General features: G+C 47.8%; 1 long non-coding RNA gene across 1 annotated transcript in view; it reads left to right on the top strand.

Annotated features, from left to right (window-relative positions):
* Window positions 1–255: 255 nt before the first annotated feature.
* LOC125774458 (uncharacterized) overlaps window positions 256–17,316 on the top strand; it is a 58,784-nt gene continuing 41,723 nt past the window's right edge. The window contains exons 1-2 of the long non-coding RNA XR_007420917.1: window positions 256–587; window positions 2,562–3,275. This is a non-coding gene — a long non-coding RNA (uncharacterized LOC125774458). The remainder of the gene's footprint in view (window positions 588–2,561; window positions 3,276–17,316) is intronic.

Below are 17,316 nucleotides of genomic sequence, written 5' to 3'. Positions count from 1 at the left end.
TGTCTTGGCTAATGCGTCTTGGCTAAGGTGTCTTGGCTAAGGTGTCTTGGCTAATGTGTCTTGGCTAATGTGTCTTGGCTAAGCTGTCTTGGCTAATGTGTCTTGGCTAATGTGTCTCGGCTAATGTGTCTTGGCTAAGGTGTCTTGGCTTAGCTGTCTCGGCTAATGTGTCTTGGCTAAGGTGTCTTGGCTGAGGAGTCTCGGCTAAAGTGTCTTGGCTAAGGTGTCTTGCCTAAGGTGTCTTGGCTAAGGTGTCTTGGCTAATGTGTCTCGGTTAATGTGTCTTGGCTAAGGTGTCTTGGCTAAGGTGTCTTGGCTAAGGTGTCTCGGCTAAGGTGTCTTGGCTAAGGTGTCTTGGCTAAGGTGTCTCGGCTAATGTGTCTTGGCTAAGGTGTCTTGGCTAAGGTGTCTTGGCTAATGTGTCTTGGCTAAGGTGTCTTGGCTAAGGTGTCTTGGCTAAGGTGTCTTGGCTAATGTGTCTTGGCTAATGTGTCTTGGCTAAGGTGTCTTGGCTAATGTGTCTTGGCTAAGGTGTCTTGGCTAATGTGTCTTGGCTAAGGTGTCTTGGCTAAGGTGTCTTGGGTAAGGTGTCTTGGCTAAGCTGTCTTGGCTAAGGTGTCTTGGCTAATGTGTCTTGGCTAAGGTGTCTTGGCTAAGGTGTCTTGGCTAATGTGTCTTGGCTAATGTGTCTTGGCTAAGGTGTCTTGGCTAATGTGTCTTGGCTAATGTGTCTTGGCTAAGGTGTCTTTGCTAATGTGTCTTGGCTAATGTGTCTTGGCTAATGTGTCTTGGCTAAGGTGTCTCGGCTAATGTGTCTTGGCTAATGTGTCTTGGCTAAGGTGTCTTGGCTAATGCGTCTTGGCTAAGATGTCTTGGCTAAGGTGTCTTGGCTAAGGTGTCTTGGCTAAGGTGTCTCGGCTAATGTGTCTTGGCTAATGTGTCTTGGCTAATGTGTCTTGGCTAAGCTGTCTTGGCTAATGTGTCTGGGCTAATGTGTCTCGGCTAATGTGTCTTGGCTAAGGTGTCTTGGCTTAGGTGTCTCGGCTAATGTGTCTTGGCTAAGGTGTCTTGGCTGAGGAGTCTCGGCTAATGTGTCTTGGCTAAGGTGTCTTGCCTAAGGTGTCTTGGCTAAGGTGTCTTGGCTAATGTGTCTTGGCTAATGTGTCTTGGCTAAGGTGTCTTGGCTAATGTGTCTCGGCTAAGGTGTCTCGGCTAATGTGTCTTGGCTAAGGTGTCTTGGCTAAGGTGTCTCGGCTAATGTGTCTTGGCTAAGGTGTCTTGGCTAATGTGTCTTGGCTAAGGTGTCTTGGCTAAGGTGTCTCGGCTAAGGTGTCTTGGCTAAGGTGTCTTGGCTAAGGTGTCTTGGCTAATGTGTCTTGGCTTATGTGTCTTGGCTAATGTGTCTTGGCTAAGGTGTCTTTGCTAATGTGTCATGGCTAAGGTTTCTCGGCTAATGTGTCTTGGCTAATGTGTCTTGGCTAATGTGTCTTGGCTAATGTGTCTTGGCTAAGGTGTCTCGGCTAATGTGTCTTGGCTAAGGTGTCTTGGCTAATGTGTCTTGGCTAATGTGTCTTGGCTAATGTGTCTTGGCTAAGGTGTCTCGGCTAATGTGTCTTGGCTAATGTGTCTTGGCTAAGGTGTCTTGGCTAATGTGTCTTGGCTAAGGTGTCTTGGCTAATGCGTCTTGGCTAAGGTGTCTCGGCTAATGTGTCTTGGCTAATGTGTCTTGGCTAATGTGTCTTGGCTAAGCTGTCTTGGCTAATGTGTCTTGGCTAATGTGTCTCGGCTAATGTGTCTTGGCTAAGGTGTCTTGGCTTAGGTGTCTCGGCTAATGTGTCTTGGCTAAGGTGTCTTGGCTGAGGAGTCTCGGCTAAAGTGTCTTGGCTAAGGTGTCTTGCCTAAGGTGTCTTGGCTAAGGTGTCTTGGCTAATGTGTCTCGGCTAATGTGTCTTGGCTAAGGTGTCTCGGCTAAGGTGTCTTGGCTAATGTGTCTTGGCTAAGGTGTCTTGGCTAAGGTGTCTCGGCTAATGTGTCTTGGCTAAGGTGTCTTGGCTAAGGTGTCTTGGCTAATGTGTCTTGGCTAAGGTGTCTTGGCTAAGGTGTCTTGGCTAAGGTGTCTTTTCTAATGTGTCTTGGCTAATGTGTCTTGGCTAAGGTGTCTTGGCTAATGTGTCTTGGCTAAGGTGTCTTGGCTAATGTGTCTTGGCTAAGGTGTCTTGGCTAAGGTGTCTTGGGTAAGGTGTCTTGGCTAAGGTGTCTTGGCTAAGGTGTCTCGGCTAAGGTGTCTTGGCTAATGTGTCTTGGCTAAGGTGTCTTGGCTAAGGTGTCTCGGCTAATGTGTCTTGGCTAATGTGTCTTGGCTAAGGAGTCTCGGCTAATGTGTCTTGGCTAAGGTGTCTTGTCTAATGTGTCTTGGCTAAGGTGTCTCGGCTGATGTGTCTTGGCTTATGTGTCTTGGCTAAGGTGTCTTGGCTAAGGTGTCTTGGCTAATGTGTCTCGGCTAATGTGTCTTGGCTAAGGTGTCTTGGCTAAGGTGTCTTGGCTAAGGTGTCTTGGCTAAGGTGTCTTGGCTAAGGTGTCTTGGCTAATGTGTCTTGGCTAATGTGTCTTGGCTAAGGAGTCTTGGCTAAGGTGTCTTGGCTAATGTGTCTTGGCTAATGTGTCTTGGCTAATGTGTCTTGGCTACTGTGTCTTGGCTGATGTGTCTTGGCTAATGTGTCTTGGCTAAGGTGTCTTGGCTAAGGTGTCTTGGCTAATGTGTCTTGGCTAATGTGTCTTGGCTAAGGTGTCTCGGCTAATGTGTCTTGGCTAATGTGTCTTGACTAAGGTGTCTTGGCTAATGTGTCTTGGCTAAGGTGTCTTGGCTAATGCGTCTTGGCTAAGGTGTCTTGGCTAAGGTGTCTTGGCTAAGGTGTCTTGGCTAATGTGTCTTGGCTAATGTGTCTTGGCTAAGGTGTCTCGGCTAATGTGTCTTGGCTAATGTGTCTTGACTAAGGTGTCTTGGCTAATGTGTCTTGGCTAAGGTGTCTTGGCTAATGCGTCTTGGCTAAGGTGTCTTGGCTAAGGTGTCTTGGCTAAGGTGTCTTGGCTAAGGTGTCTTGGCTAATGTGTCTTGGCTAAGGTGTCTTGGCTAATGTGTCTTGGCTATTGTGTCTTGGCTAATGTGTCTTGGCTAAGGAGTCTTGGCTAAGGTGTCTTGGCTAATGTGTCTTGGCTAATGTGTCTTGGCTAATGTGTCTTGGCTAATGTGTCTTGACTAAGGTGTCTTGGCTAATGTGTCTTGGCTAAGGTGTCTTGGCTAATGCGTCTTGGCTAAGGTGTCTTGGCTAAGGTGTCTTGGCTAAGGTGTCTTGGCTAATGTGTCTTGGCTAAGGTGTCTTGGCTATTGTGTCTTGGCTAAGGTGTCTTGGCTAAGGTGTCTTGGCTAATGTGTCTTGGCTATTGTGTCTTGGCTTATGTGTCTTGGCTAAGGAGTCTTGGCTAAGGTGTCTTGGCTAATGTGTCTTGGCTAATGTGTCTTGGCTAATGTGTCTTGGCTACTGTGTCTTGGCTGATGTGTCTTGGCTAATGTGTCTTGGCTAAGGTGTCTTGGCTAAGGTGTCTTGGCTAATGTGTCTTGGCTAATGTGTCTTGGCTAAGGTGTCTCGGCTAATGTGTCTTGGCTAATGTGTCTTGACTAAGGTGTCTTGGCTAATGTGTCTTGGCTAAGGTGTCTTGGCTAATGCGTCTTGGCTAAGGTGTCTTGGCTAAGGTGTCTTGGCTAAGGTGTCTTGGCTAAGGTGTCTTGGCTAAGGTGTCTTGGCTAAGGTGTCTTGGCTATTGTGTCTTGGCTAAGGTGTCTTGGCTAAGGTGTCTTGGCTAATGTGTCTTGGCTATTGTGTCTTGGCTAATGTGTCTTGGCTAAGGTGTCTTGGCTAAGGTGTCTTGGCTAAGGTGTCTTGGCTAATGTGTCTTGGCTAATGTGTCTTGGCTAATGTGTCTTGGCTAATGTGTCTTGGCTAATGTGTCTTGGCTAATGTGTCTTGGCTAAGGTGTCTTGGCTGATGTGTCTTGGCTAAGGTGTCTTGGCTAAGGTGTCTTGGCTAATGTGTCTCGGCTAATGTGTCTTGGCTAAGGTGTCTTGGCTAAGGTGTCTTGGCTAAAGTGTCTTGGCTAATGTGTCTTGGCTATTGTGTCTTGGCCAAGGTGTCTTGGCTAAGGTGTCTTGGCTAATGTGTCTCGGCTAATGTGTCTTGGCTAAGGTGTCTCGGCTAATGTGTCTCGGCTAATGTGTCTTGGCTAAGGTGTCTCGGCTAATGTGTCTTGGCTAAGGTGTCTTGGCTAAGGTGTCTTGGCTAATGTGTCTCGGCTAATGTGTCTTGGCTAAGGTGTCTCGGCTAATGTGTCTTGGCTAAGGTGTCTTGGCTAAGGTGTCTTGGCTAAGGTGTCTTGGCTAATGTGTCTCGGCTAATGTGTCTTGGCTAAGGTGTCTCGGCTAATGTGTCTTGGCTAAGGTGTCTTGGCTAATGTGTCTGGGCTCATATGTCTTGGCTAATGTGTCTAAGCTAATGTGTCTTGGCTACTGTGTCTTGGCTAAGGTGTCTTGGCTGATGTGTCTTGGCTAATGTGTCTTGGCTAAGGTGTCTCGGCTAATGTGTCTTGGCTAATGTGTCTCGGCTAATGTGTCTTGGCTAAGGTGTCTTGGCTAAGGTGTTTCGGCTACTGTGTCTTGGCTAAGGTGTCTTGGCTAAGGTGTCTCGGCTAATGTGTCTTGGCTAATGTGTCTTGTCTAAAGTGTCTTGGCTAAGGTGTCTTGGCTAAGGTGTCTTGGCTAATGTGTCTTGGCTAATGTGTCTTGGCTAAGGTGTTTTGGCTAAGGTGTCTTGGCTAATGTGTCTTGGCTAAGGTGTCTTGGCTAATGTGTCTTGGCTAAGGTGTCTTGGCTAAGGTGTCTTGGCTAAGGTGTCTTGGCTAATGTGTCTTGGCTATTGTGTCTTGGCCAAGGTGTCTTGGCTAATGTGTCTTGGCTAAGGTGTCTTGGCTAAGGTGTCTTGGCTAAGGTGTCTTGGCTAATGTGTCTCGGCTAATGTGTCTTGGCTAAGGTGTCTTGGCTAATGTGTCTTGGCTAATGTGTCTTGGCTAAGGTGTCTTGGCTAAGGTGTCTTGGCTAAGGTGTCTTGGCTAATGTGTCTTGGCTAAGGTGTCTTGGCTAATGTGTCTCGGCTAATGTGTCTTGGCTAAGGTGTCTCGGCTAATGTGTCTCGGCTAATGTGTCTTGGCTAAGGTGTCTCGGCTAATGTGTCTCGGCTAATGTGTCTTGGCTAAGGTGTCTCGGCTAATGTGTCTTGGCTAAGGTGTCTTGGCTAAGGTGTCTTGGCTAATGTGTCTCGGCTAATGTGTCTTGGCTAAGGTGTCTTGGCTAAGGTGTCTTGGCTAAGGTGTCTTGGCTAAGGTGTCTTGGCTAATGTGTCTTGGCTAATGTGTCTTGGCTAATGTGTCTTGGCTAAGGTGTCTTGGCTAAGGTGTCTTGGCTAAGGTGTCTTGGCTAATGTGTCTTGGCTAATGTGTCTTGGCTAAGGTGTCTTGGCTAAGGTGTCTCGGCTAATGTGTCTTGGCTAAGGTGTCTTGGCTAAGGTGTCTCGGCTAAGGTGTCTTGGCTAAGGTGTCTTGGCTAATGTGTCTTGGCTAATGTGTCTTGGCTAAGGTGTCTTGGCTAAGGTGTCTTGGCTAAGGTGTCTTGGCTAATGTGTCTCGGCTAATGTGTCTTGGCTAATGTGTCTTGGCTAATGTGTCTTGGCTAAGGTGTCTTGGCTAAGGTGTCTTGGCTAAGGTGTCTTGGCTAATGTGTCTTGGCTATTGTGTCTTGGCTAATGTGTCTTGGCTAAGGTGTCTTGGCTAAGGTGTCTTGGCTAAGGTGTCTTGGCTAATGTGTCTTGGCTAATGTGTCTTGGCTAATGTGTCTTGGCTAATGTGTCTTGGCTAATGTGTCTTGGCTAAGGTGTCCTGGCTGATGTGTCTTGGCTAAGGTGTCTTGGCTAAGGTGTCTTGGCTAATGTGTCTCGGCTAATGTGTCTTGGCTAAGGTGTCTTGGCTAAGGTGTCTTGGCTAAGGTGTCTCGGCTAATGTGTCTTGGCTAAGGTGTCTTGGCTAAGGTGTCTTGGCTAATGTGTCTAAGCTAATGTGTCTTGGCTTCTGTGTCTTGGCTAAGGTGTCTTGGCTGATGTGTCTTGGCTAATGTGTCTTGGCTAATGTGTCTTGGCTAAGGTGTCTCGGCTAATGTGTCTTGGCTAATGTGTCTCGGCTAATGTGTCTTGGCTAAGGTGTCTTGGCTAAGGTGTCTCGGCTAATGTGTCTTGGCTAAGGTGTCTTGGCTAAGGTGTCTCGGCTAATGTGTCTTGGCTAAGGTGTCTTGGCTAAGGTGTCTTGGCTAATGTGTCTTGGCTAAGGTGTCTTGGCTAAGGTGTCTTGGCTAAGGTGTCTTGGCTAATGTGTCTCGGCTAATGTGTCTTGGCTAAGGTGTCTTGGCTAATGTGTCTTGGCTAATGTGTCTTGGCTAATGTGTCTTGGCTAATGTGTCTTGGCTAATGTGTCTTGGCTAAGGTGTCTTGGCTTATGTGTCTTGGCTAAAGTGTCTTGGCTAAGGTGTCTTGGCTAAGGTGTCTTGGCTAAGGTGTCTTGGCTAAGGTGTCTTGGCTAATGTGTCTCGGCTAAGGTGTCTTGGCTAAGGTGTCTTGGCTAATGTGTCTTGACTAAAGTGTCTTGGCTAAGGTGTCTTGGCTAATGTGTCTCGGCTAAAGTGTCTTGTCTAAGGTGTCTTGGCTAAGGTGTCTTGGCTAAGGTGTCTTGGCTAAGGTGTCTTGGCTAATGTGTCTCGGCTAAGGTGTCTTGGCTAAAGTGTCTTGGCTAATGTGTCTCGGCTAAGGTGTCTTAGCTAATATGTCTTGGCTAAGGTGTCTTGGCTAAGGTGTCTTGGCTAAGGTGTCTTGGCTAAGGTGTCTTGGCTAAGGTGTCTTGGATAATGTGTCTCGGCTAAGGTGTCTCGGCTAAGGTGTCTCGGCTAATGTGTCTTGGCTAATGTGTCTTGGCTAAGGTGTCTTGGCTAAGGTGTCTTGGCTAATATGTCTTGGCTAAGGTGTCTTGGCTGATGTGTCTCGGCTAATGTGTCTTGGCTAAGGTGTCTTGGCTAAGGTGTCTTGGCTAATGTGTCTCGGCTAAGGTGTCTTGGCTAATGTGTCTCGGCTAAGGTGTCTTGGCTAAGGTGTCTTGGCTAAGGTGTCTTGGCTAATGTGTCTCGGCTAAGGTGTCTTGGCTAAAGTGTCTTGGCTAATGTGTCTCGGCTAAGGTGTCTTGGCTAATGTGTCTTGGCTAAGGTGTCTTGGCTAAGGTGTCTTGGCTAAGGTGTCTTGGCTAAGGTGTCTTGGCTAATGTGTCTCGGCTAAGGTGTCTTGGCTAAGGTGTCTTGGCTAATGTATCTTGGCTAAAGTGTCTTGGCTTAGGTGTCTTGGCTAATGTGTCTCGGCTAAGGTGTCTGGGCTAAGGTGTCTTGGCTAAGGTGTCTTGGCTAAGGTGTCTTGGCTAAGGTGTCTTGGCTAAGGTGTTTTGGCTAATGTGTCTCTTCGAATGTGTCTTGGCTAAGGTGTCTTGGCTAAGGTGTCTTGGCTAATGTGTCTCGGCTAATGTGTCTTGGCTAATGTGTCTTGGCTAAGGTGTCTTGGCTAAGGTGTCTTGGCTAAGGTGTCTTGGCTAATGTGTCTTGGCTAAGGTGTCTTGGCTAAGGTGTCTTGGCTAAGGTGTCTTGGCTAAGGTGTCTTGGCTAATGTGTCTCGGCTAAGGTGTCTTGGCTAAAGTTTCTTGGCTAAGGTGTCTCGGCTAAGGTGTCTTGGCTAAGGTGTCTGGGCTAAGGTGTCTTGGCTAAGGTGTTTTAGCTAAGGTGTCTTGGCTAAGGTGTCTTGGCTAAGGTGTCTTGGCTAAGGTGTCTTGGCTAAGGTGTCTTGGCTAATGTGTCTTGGCTAATGTGTCTTGGCTAAGGTGTCTCGGCTAAGGTGTCTTGGCTAATGTATCTTGGCTAAAGTGTTTTGGCTAAAGTGTCTTGGATAAGGTGTCTTGGCTAATGTGTCTTGGCTAAGGTGTCTTGGCTAAGGTGTCTTGGCTAATGTGTCTTGGCTAAGGTGTCTTGGCTAAGGTGTCTTGGCTAAAGTGTCTTGGCTAATGTGTCTCGGCTGAGGTGTCTTGGCTAATGTGTCTTGGCTAAGGTGTCTTGGCTAATGTGTCTTGGCTAAGGTGTCTTGGCTAAGGTGTCTTGGCTAAGGTGTCTTGGCTAAGGTGTCTTGGCTAATGTGTCTTGGCTAATGTGTCTTGGCTAAGGTGTCTCGGCTAAGGTGTCTTGGCTAAGGTGTCTCGGCTAATGTGTCTTGGCTAAGGTGTCTTGGCTAAGGTGTCTTGGCTAATGTGTCTCGGCTAATGTGTCTTGGCTAATGTGTCTTGGCTAAGGTGTCTTGGCTAAGGTGTCTTGGCTAAGGTGTCTTGGCTAAGGTGTCTTGGCTAAGGTGTCTTGGCTAATGTGTCTTGGCTAAGGTGTCTTGGCTAAGGTGTCTTGGCTAAGGTGTATTGGCTAATGCGTCTCGGCTAAGGTGTCTTGGCTAATGTGTCTTGGCTAATGTGTCTTGGCTAAGGTGTCTTGGCTAAGGTGTCTCGGCTAAGGTGTCTTGGCTAAGGTGTCTTGGCTAAGGTGTCTTGGCTAATGTGTCTGGGCTAAGGTGTCTTGGCTAAGGTGTCTTGGCTAAGGTGTATTGGCTAATGTGTCTCGGCTAAGGTGTCTTGGCTAATGTGTCTTGGCTAAGGTGTCTTGGCTAAGGTGTCTTGGCTAATGTGTCTCGGCTAATGTGTCTTGGCTAATGTGTCTTGGCTAAGGTGTCTTGGCTAAGGTGTCTTGGCTAATGTGTCTTGGCTAAGGTGTCTTGGCTAAGGTGTCTTGGCTAAGGTGTCTTGGCTAATGTGTCTTGGCTAAGGTGTCTTGGCTAAGGTGTCTTGGCTAAGGTGTCTTGGCTAAGGTGTCTTGGCTAAGGTGTCTTGGCTAAGGTGTCTTGGCTAATGTGTCTCGGCTAAGGTGTCTTGGCTAATGTGTCTTGGCTAAGGTGTCTTGGCTAAGGTGTCTTGGCTAATGTGTCTTGGCTAAGGTGTCTTGGCTAATGTGTCTTGGCTAAGGTGTCTTGGCTGAGGTGTCTTGGCTAAGGTGTCTTGGCTAATGTGTCTTGGCTAAGGTGTCTTGGCTAAGGTGTCTTGGCTAAGGTGTCTTGGCTAATGTGTCTTGGCTAAGGTGTCTTGGCTAATGTGTCTTGGCTAAGGTGTCTTGGCTGAGGTGTCTTGGCTAAGGTGTCTTGGCTAATGTGTCTTGGCTAAGGTGTCTTGGCTGAGGTGTCTTGGCTAAGGTGTCTTGGCTAATGTGTCTCGGCTAAGGTGTCTTGGCTAAGGTGTCTTGGCTAAGGTGTCTTGGCTAATGTGTCTCGGCTAAGGTGTCTTGGCTAATGTGTCTTGGCTAAGGTGTCTTGGCTAAGGTGTCTTGGCTAAGGTGTCTTGGCTAAGGTGTCTTGGCTAAGGTGTCTTGGCTAAGGTGTCTTGGCTAATGTGTCTCGGCTAAGGTGTCTTGGCTAATGTGTCTTGGCTAAGGTGTCTTGGCTAAGGTGTCTTGGCTAAGGTGTCTTGGCTAAGGTGTCTTGGCTAATGTGTCTTGGCTAATGTGTCTTGGCTAAGGTGTCTCGGCTAATGTGTCTTGGCTAAGGTGTTTCGGCTAATGTGTCTTGGCTAATGTGTCTTGGCTAAGGTGTCTTGGCTAATGTATCTTGGCTAAAGTGTCTTGGCTAAAGTGTCTTGGATAAGGTGTCTTGGCTAAGGTGTCTTGGCTAAGGTGTCTTGGCTAATGTGTCTTGGCTAAGGTGTCTTGGCTAAGGTGTCTTGGCTAAGGTGTCTTGGCTAAGGTGTCTTGGCTAATGTGTCTTGGCTAAGGTGTCTTGGCTAAGGTGTCTTGGCTAATGTGTCTTGGCTAAGGTGTCTTGGCTAAGGTGTCTTGGCTAAGGTGTCTTGGCTAATGTGTCTTGGCTAAGGTGTCTTGGCTAAGGTGTCTCGGCTAAGGTGTCTTGGCTAAGGTGTCTTGGCTAATGTGTCTTGGCTAATGTGTCTTGGCTAATGTGTCTTGGCTAAGGTGTCTTGGCTAAGGTGTCTTGGCTAAGGTGTCTTGGCTAAGGTGTCTTGGCTAAGGTGTCTTGGCTAATGTGTCTCGGCTAAGGTGTCTTGGCTAAGGTGTTTTGGCTAATGTGTCTCTTCGAATGTGTCTTGGCTAAGGTGTCTTGGCTAAGGTGTCTTGGCTAAGGTGTCTTGGCTAATGTGTCTTGGCTAAGGTGTCTTGGCTAAGGTGTCTTGGCTAAGGTATCTTGGCTAAGGTGTCTTGGCTAAGGTGTCTTGGCTAATGTGTCTTGGCTAAGGTGTCTTGGCTAAGGTGTCTTGGCTAATGTGTCTTGGCTAAGGTGTCTTGGCTAAGGTGTCTTGGCTAAGGTGTCTTGGCTAAGGTGTCTCGGCTAAGGTGTCTTGGCTAATGTGTCTTGGCTAAGGTGTCTTGGCTAATGTGTCTTGGCTAAGGTGTCTTGGCTGAGGTGTCTTGGCTAAGGTGTCTTGGCTAATGTGTCTCGGCTAAGGTGTCTTGGCTAAGGTGTCTTGGCTAAGGTGTCTTGGCTAATGTGTCTCGGCTAAGGTGTCTTGGCTAAAGTGTCTTGGCTAATGTGTCTCGGCTAAGGTGTCTTGGCTAATGTGTCTTGGCTAAGGTGTCTTGGCTAAAGTGTCTTGGCTAATGTGTCTCGGCTAAGGTGTCTTGGCTAATGTGTCTTGGCTAAGGTGTCTTGGCTAAGGTGTCTTGGCTAAGGTGTCTTGGCGTATGTGTCTTGGCTAATGTGTCTTGGCTAAGGTGTCTCGGCTAATGTGTCTTGGCTAAGGTGTTTCGGCTAATGTGTCTTGGCTAATGTGTCTTGGCTAAGGTGTCTTGGCTAATGTATCTTGGCTAAAGTGTCTTGGCTAAAGTGTCTTGGATAAGGTGTCTTGGCTAAGGTGTCTTGGCTAAGGTGTCTTGGCTAATGTGTCTTGGCTAAGGTGTCTTGGCTAAGGTGTCTTGGCTAAGGTGTCTTGGCTAAGGTGTCTTGGCTAATGTGTCTTGGCTAAGGTGTCTTGGCTAAGGTGTCTTGGCTAATGTGTCTTGGCTAAGGTGTCTTGGCTAAGGTGTCTTGGCTAATGTGTCTTGGCTAAGGTGTCTTGGCTAAGGTGTCTCGGCTAAGGTGTCTTGGCTAAGGTGTCTTGGCTAATGTGTCTTGGCTAATGTGTCTTGGCTAATGTGTCTTGGCTAAGGTGTCTTGGCTAAGGTGTCTTGGCTAAGGTGTCTTGGCTAAGGTGTCTTGGCTAATGTGTCTCGGCTAAGGTGTCTTGGCTAAGGTGTTTTGGCTAATGTGTCTCTTCGAATGTGTCTTGGCTAAGGTGTCTTGGCTAAGGTGTCTTGGCTAAGGTGTCTTGGCTAATGTGTCTCGGCCAAAGTGTCTTGGCTAAGGTGTCTTGGCTAAAGTGTCTTGGCTAATGTGTCTCGGCTAAGGTGTCTTGGCTAATGTGTCTTGGCTAAGGTGTCTTGGCTAATGTGTCTTGGCTAAGGTGTCTTGGCTAAGGTGTCTTGGCTAAGGTGTCTCGGCTAAGGTGTCTTGGCTAATGTGTCTTGGCTAATGTGTCTTGGCTAAGGTGTCTCGGCTAAGGTGTCTTGGCTAATGTGTCTCGGCTAAGGTGTCATGGCTAAGGTGTCTCGGCTAATGTGTCTTGGCTAATGTGTCTTGGCTAAGGTGTCTTGGCTAATGTGTCTTGGCTAAGGTGTCTTGGCTAAGGTGTCTTGGCTAATGTGTCTCGGCTAATGTGTCTTGGCTAATGTGTCTTGGCTAAGGTGTCTTGGCTAAGGTGTCTTGGCTAAGGTGTCTTGGCTAAGGTGTCTTGGCTAATGTGTTCAGGCTAAGGTGTCTTGGCTAAGGTGTCTTGGCTAATGTGTCTTGGCTAATGTGTCTTGGCTAAGGTGTCTTGGCTAAAGTGTCTTGGCTAAGGTGTCTTGGCTAATGTGTCTCGGCCAAAGTGTCTTGGCTAAGGTGTCTTGGCTAAGGTGTCTTGGCTAAGGTGTCTTGGCTAATGTGTCTTGGCTAAGGTGTCTTGGCTAAGGTGTCTTGGCTTAGGTGTCTTGGCTAAGGTGTCTTGGCTAATGTGTCTCGGCTAATGTGTCTTGGCTAATGTGTCTTGGCTAAGGTGTCTTGGCTAAGGTGTCTTGGCTAAGGTGTCTTGGCTAAGGTGTCTTGGCTAATGTGTCTTGGCTAAGGTGTCTTGGCTAATGTGTCTTGGCTAAGGTGTCTTGGCTGAGGTGTCTTGGCTAAGGTGTCTTGGCTAATGTGTCTTGGCTAATGTGTCTTGGCTAATGTGTCTTGGCTAAGGTGTCTTGGCTAATGTGTCTTGGCTAAAGTTTCTTGGCTAATGTGTCTCGGCTAAGGTGTTTTGGCTAATGTGTCTTGGCTAAGGTGTCTTGGCTAAGGTGTCTTGGCTAATGTGTCTTGGCTAAGGTGTCTTGGCTAATGTGTCTTGGCTAAGGTGTCTTGGCTGAGGTGTCTTGGCTAAGGTGTCTTGGCTAATGTGTCTTGGCTAATGTGTCTCGGCTAAGGTGTCTTGGCTAATGTGTCTTGGCTAAGGTGTCTTGGCTAAGGTGTCTTGGCTAAGGTGTCTTGGCTAAGGTGTCTTGGCTAAGGTGTCTTGGCTAATGTGTCTCGGCTAAGGTGTCTTGGCTAAGGTGTCTTGGCTAATGTATCTTGGCTAAAGTGTCTTGGCTTAGGTGTCTTGGCTAATGTGTCTCGGCTAAGGTGTCTTGGCTAAAGTTTCTTGGCTAATGTGTCTCGGCTAAGGTGTCTTGGCTAATGTGTCTTGGCTAAGGTGTCTTGGCTAAGGTGTCTTGGCTAAGGTGTCTTGGCTAAGGTGTCTTGGCTAATGTGTCTTGGCTAAGATGTCTTGGCTGAGGTGTCTTGGCTAAGGTGTCTTGGCTAATGTGTCTTGGCTAATGTGTCTTGGCTAATGTGTCTTGGCTAAGGTGTCTTGGCTAATGTGTCTTGGCTAAAGTTTCTTGGCTAATGTGTCTCGGCTAAGGTGTCTTGGCTAATGTGTCTTGGCTAAGGTGTCTTGGCTAAGGTGTCTTGGCTAATGTGTCTTGGCTAAGGTGTCTTGGCTAATGTGTCTTGGCTAAGGTGTCTTGGCTGAGGTGTCTTGGCTAAGGTGTCTTGGCTAATGTGTCTTGGCTAATGTGTCTCGGCTAAGGTGTCTTGGCTAATGTGTCTCGGCTAAGGTGTCTTGGCTAAGGTGTCTTGGCTAAGGTGTCTTGGCTAAGGTGTCTTGGCTAAGGTGTCTTGGCTAAGGTGTCTTGGCTAAGGTGTCTTGGCTAATGTGTCTCGGCTAAGGTGTCTTGGCTTATGTGTCTTGGCTAAGGTGTCTTGGCTAAGGTGTCTTGGCTAAGGTGTCTTGGCTAAGGTGTCTTGGCTAAGGTGTCTTGGCTAATGTGTCTTGGCTAAGGTGTCTTGGCTAAGGTGTCTTGGCTAATGTGTCTTGGCTAAGGTGTCTTGGCTAAGGTGTCTTGGCTAAGGTGTCTTGGCTAAGGTGTCTTGGCTAATGTGTCTTGGCTAAGGTGTCTTGACTAAGGTGTCTTGGCTAAGGTGTCTTGGCTAAGGTGTCTTGGCTAATGTGTCTTGGCTAAGGTGTCTTGGCTAAGGTGTCTTGGCTAAGGTGTCTTGGCTAAGGTGTCTTGGCTAATGTGTCTTGGCTAAGGTGTCTTGGCTAAGGTGTCTTGGCTAAGGTGTCTTGGCTAAGGTGTCTTGGCTAATGTGTCTCGGCTAAGGTGTCTTGGCTAAGGTGTCTTGGCTAAGGTGTCTTGGCTAAGGTGTCTTGGCTAATGTGTCTTGGCTAAGGTGTCTTGACTAAGGTGTCTTGGCTAAGGTGTCTTGGCTAAGGTGTCTTGGCTAATGTGTCTTGGCTAAGGTGTCTTGGCTAAGGTGTCTTGGCTAAGGTGTCTTGGCTAAGGTGTCTTGGCTAATGTGTCTTGGCTAAGGTGTCTTGGCTAAGGTGTCTTGGCTAAGGTGTCTTGGCTAAGGTGTCTTGGCTAATGTGTCTCGGCTAAGGTGTCTTGGCTAAGGTGTCTTGGCTAATGTGTCTTGGCTAAGGTGTCTTGGCTAAGGTGTCTTGGCTAATGTGTCTTGGCTAAGGTGTCTTGACTAAGGTGTCTTGGCTAAGGTGTCTTGGCTAAGGTGTCTTGGCTAAGGTGTCTTGGCTAAGGTGTCTTGGCTAATGTGTCTTGGCTAAGGTGTCTTGACTAAGGTGTCTTGGCTAAGGTGTCTTGGCTAAGGTGTCTTGGCTAATGTGTCTTGGCTAAGGTGTCTTGGCTAAGGTGTCTTGGCTAAGGTGTCTTGGCTAAGGTGTCTTGGCTAATGTGTCTTGGCTAAGGTGTCTTGGCTAAGGTGTCTTGGCTAAGGTGTCTTGGCTAAGGTGTCTTGGCTAATGTGTCTCGGCTAAGGTGTCTTGGCTAAGGTGTCTTGGCTAATGAATCTTGGCTAAAGTGTCTTGGCTTAGGTGTCTTGGCTAATGTGTCTCGGCTAAGGTGTCTTGGCTAAAGTTTCTTGGCTAAGGTGTCTTGGCTAAGGTGTCTTGGCTAAGGTGTCTTGGCTAAGGTGTCTTGGCTAAGGTGTCTTGGCTAAGGTGTCTTGGCTAATGTGTCTTGGCTAAGGTGTCTTGGCTAATGTGTCTTGGCTAAGGTGTCTTGGCTGAGGTGTCTTGGCTAAGGTGTCTTGGCTAATGTGTCTCGGCTAAGGTGTCTTGGCTAAGGTGTCTTGGCTAAGGTGTCTCGGCTAAAGTGTCTTGGCTAAAGTGTCTTGGCTAATGTGTCTCGGCTAAGGTGTCTTGGCTAATGTGTCTCGGCTAAGGTGTCTTGGCTAATGTGTCTTGGCTAAGGTGTCCTGGCTAATGTGTCTTGGCTAAAGTTTCTTGGCTAATGTGTCTCGGCTAAGGTGTCTTGGCTAATGTGTCTTGGCTAAGGTGTCTTGGCTAAGGTGTCTTGGCTAATGTGTCTTGGCTAAGGTGTCTTGGCTAATGTGTCTTGGCTAAGGTGTCTTGGCTGAGGTGTCTTGGCTAAGGTGTCTTGGCTAATGTGTCTTGGCTAATGTGTCTCGGCTAAGGTGTCTTGGCTAATGTGTCTTGGCTAAGGTGTCTTGGCTAAGGTGTCTTGGCTAAGGTGTCTTGGCTAAGGTGTCTTGGCTAAGGTGTCTTGGCTAATGTGTCTCGGCTAAGGTGTCTTGGCTAAGGTGTCTTGGCTAATGTATCTTGGCTAAAGTGTCTTGGCTTAGGTGTCTTGGCTAATGTGTCTCGGCTAAGGTGTCTTGGCTAAAGTTTCTTGGCTAATGTGTCTCGGCTAAGGTGTCTTGGCTAATGTGTCTTGGCTAAAGTTTCTTGGCTAATGTGTCTCGGCTAAGGTGTCTTGGCTAATGTGTCTTGGCTAAGGTGTCTTGGCTAAGGTGTCTTGGCTAAGGTGTCTTGGCTAAGGTGTCTTGGCTAATGTGTCTTGGCTAAGGTGTCTTGGCTAATGTGTCTTGGCTAAGGTGTCTTGGCTGAGGTGTCTTGCCTAAGGTGTCTTGGCTAATGTGTCTCGGCTAAGGTGTCTTGGCTAAGGTGTCTTGGCTAAAGTGTCTTGGCTAATGTGTCTCGGCTAAGGTGTCTTGGCTAAAGTTTCTTGGCTAATGTGTCTCGGCTAAGGTGTCTTGGCTAATGTGTCTTGGCTTAGGTGTCTTGGCTAAGGTGTCTTGGCTAAGGTGTCTTGGCTAATGTGTCTTGGCTAAGGTGTCTTGGCTAAGGTGTCTTGGCTAATGTGTCTTGGCTAAGGTGTCTTGGCTAATGTGTCTTGGCTAAGGTGTCTTGGCTGAGGTGTCTTGGCTAAGGTGTCTTGGCTAATGTGTCTTGGCTAATGTGTCTTGGCTAATGTGTCTTGGCTAAGGTGTCTTGGCTAATGTGTCTTGGCTAAAGTTTCTTGGCTAATGTGTCTCGGCTAAGGTGTCTTGGCTAATGTGTCTTGGCTAAGGTGTCTTGGCTAAGGTGTCTTGGCTAATGTGTCTTGGCTAAGGTGTCTTGGCTAATGTGTCTTGGCTAAGGTGTCTTGGCTGAGGTGTCTTGGCTAAGGTGTCTTGGCTAATGTGTCTTGGCTAATGTGTCTCGGCCAAGGTGTCTTGGCTAATGTGTCTTGGCTAAGGTGTCTTGGCTAAGGTGTCTTGGCTAAGGTGTCTTGGCTAAGGTGTCTTGGCTAATGTGTCTCGGCTAAGGTGTCTTGGCTAAGGTGTCTTGGCTAATGAATCTTGGCTAAAGTGTCTTGGCTTAGGTGTCTTGGCTAATGTGTCTCGGCTAAGGTGTCTTGGCTAAAGTTTCTTGGCTAATGTGTCTCGGCTAAGGTGTCTTGGCTAATGTGTCTTGGCTAAGGTGTCTTGGCTAAGGTGTCTTGGCTAAGGTGTCTTGGCTAAGGTGTCTTGGCTAATGTGTCTTGGCTAAGGTGTCTTGGCTAATGTGTCTTGGCTAAGGTGTCTTGGCTTAGGTGTCTTGGCTAAGGTGTCTTGGCTAATGTGTCTCGGCTAAGGTGTCTTGGCTAAGGTGTCTTGGCTAAGGTGTCTTGGCTAAGGTGTCTTGGCTAAGGTGTCTCGGCTAAAGTGTCTTGGCTAAAGTGTCTTGGCTAATGTGTCTCGGCTAAGGTGTCTTGGCTAATGTGTCTTGGCTAAGGTGTCTTGGCTAAGGTGTCTTGGCTAAGGTGTCTTGGCTAATGTGTCTCGGCTAAGGTGTCTTGGCTAAGGTGTCTTGGCTAATGTATCTTGGCTAAAGTGTCTTGGCTTAGGTGTCTTGGCTAATGTGTCTCGGCTAAGGTGTCTGGACTAAGGTGTCTTGGCTAAGGTGTCTTGGCTACGGTGTCTTGGCTAATGTGTCTTGGCTAAGGTGTCTTGGCTAAGGTGTCTTGGCTAATGTGTCTCGGCTAATGTGTCTTGGCTAATGTGTCTTGGCTAAGGTGTCTTGGCTAATGTGTCTTGGCTAAGGTGTCTTGGCTAATGTGTCTTGGCTAAGGTGTCTTGGCTAATGTGTCTTGGCTAAGGTGTCTTGGCTAATGTGTCTTGGCTAAGGTGTCTTGGCTAAGGTGTCTTGGCTAAGGTGTCTTGGCTAATGTGTCTTGGCTAAGGTGTCTTGGCTTAGGTGTCTTGGCTAATGTGTCTCGGCTAA

This window comes from Anopheles funestus, unplaced genomic scaffold (assembly GCF_943734845.2).
Source record: "Anopheles funestus unplaced genomic scaffold, idAnoFuneDA-416_04 scaffold_9_ctg1, whole genome shotgun sequence".
NCBI lineage: Eukaryota > Metazoa > Arthropoda > Insecta > Diptera > Culicidae > Anopheles > Anopheles funestus.
Note: the sequence above shows the minus strand (reverse complement) of the source record. Positions and strands in the feature narration are given on the sequence as shown.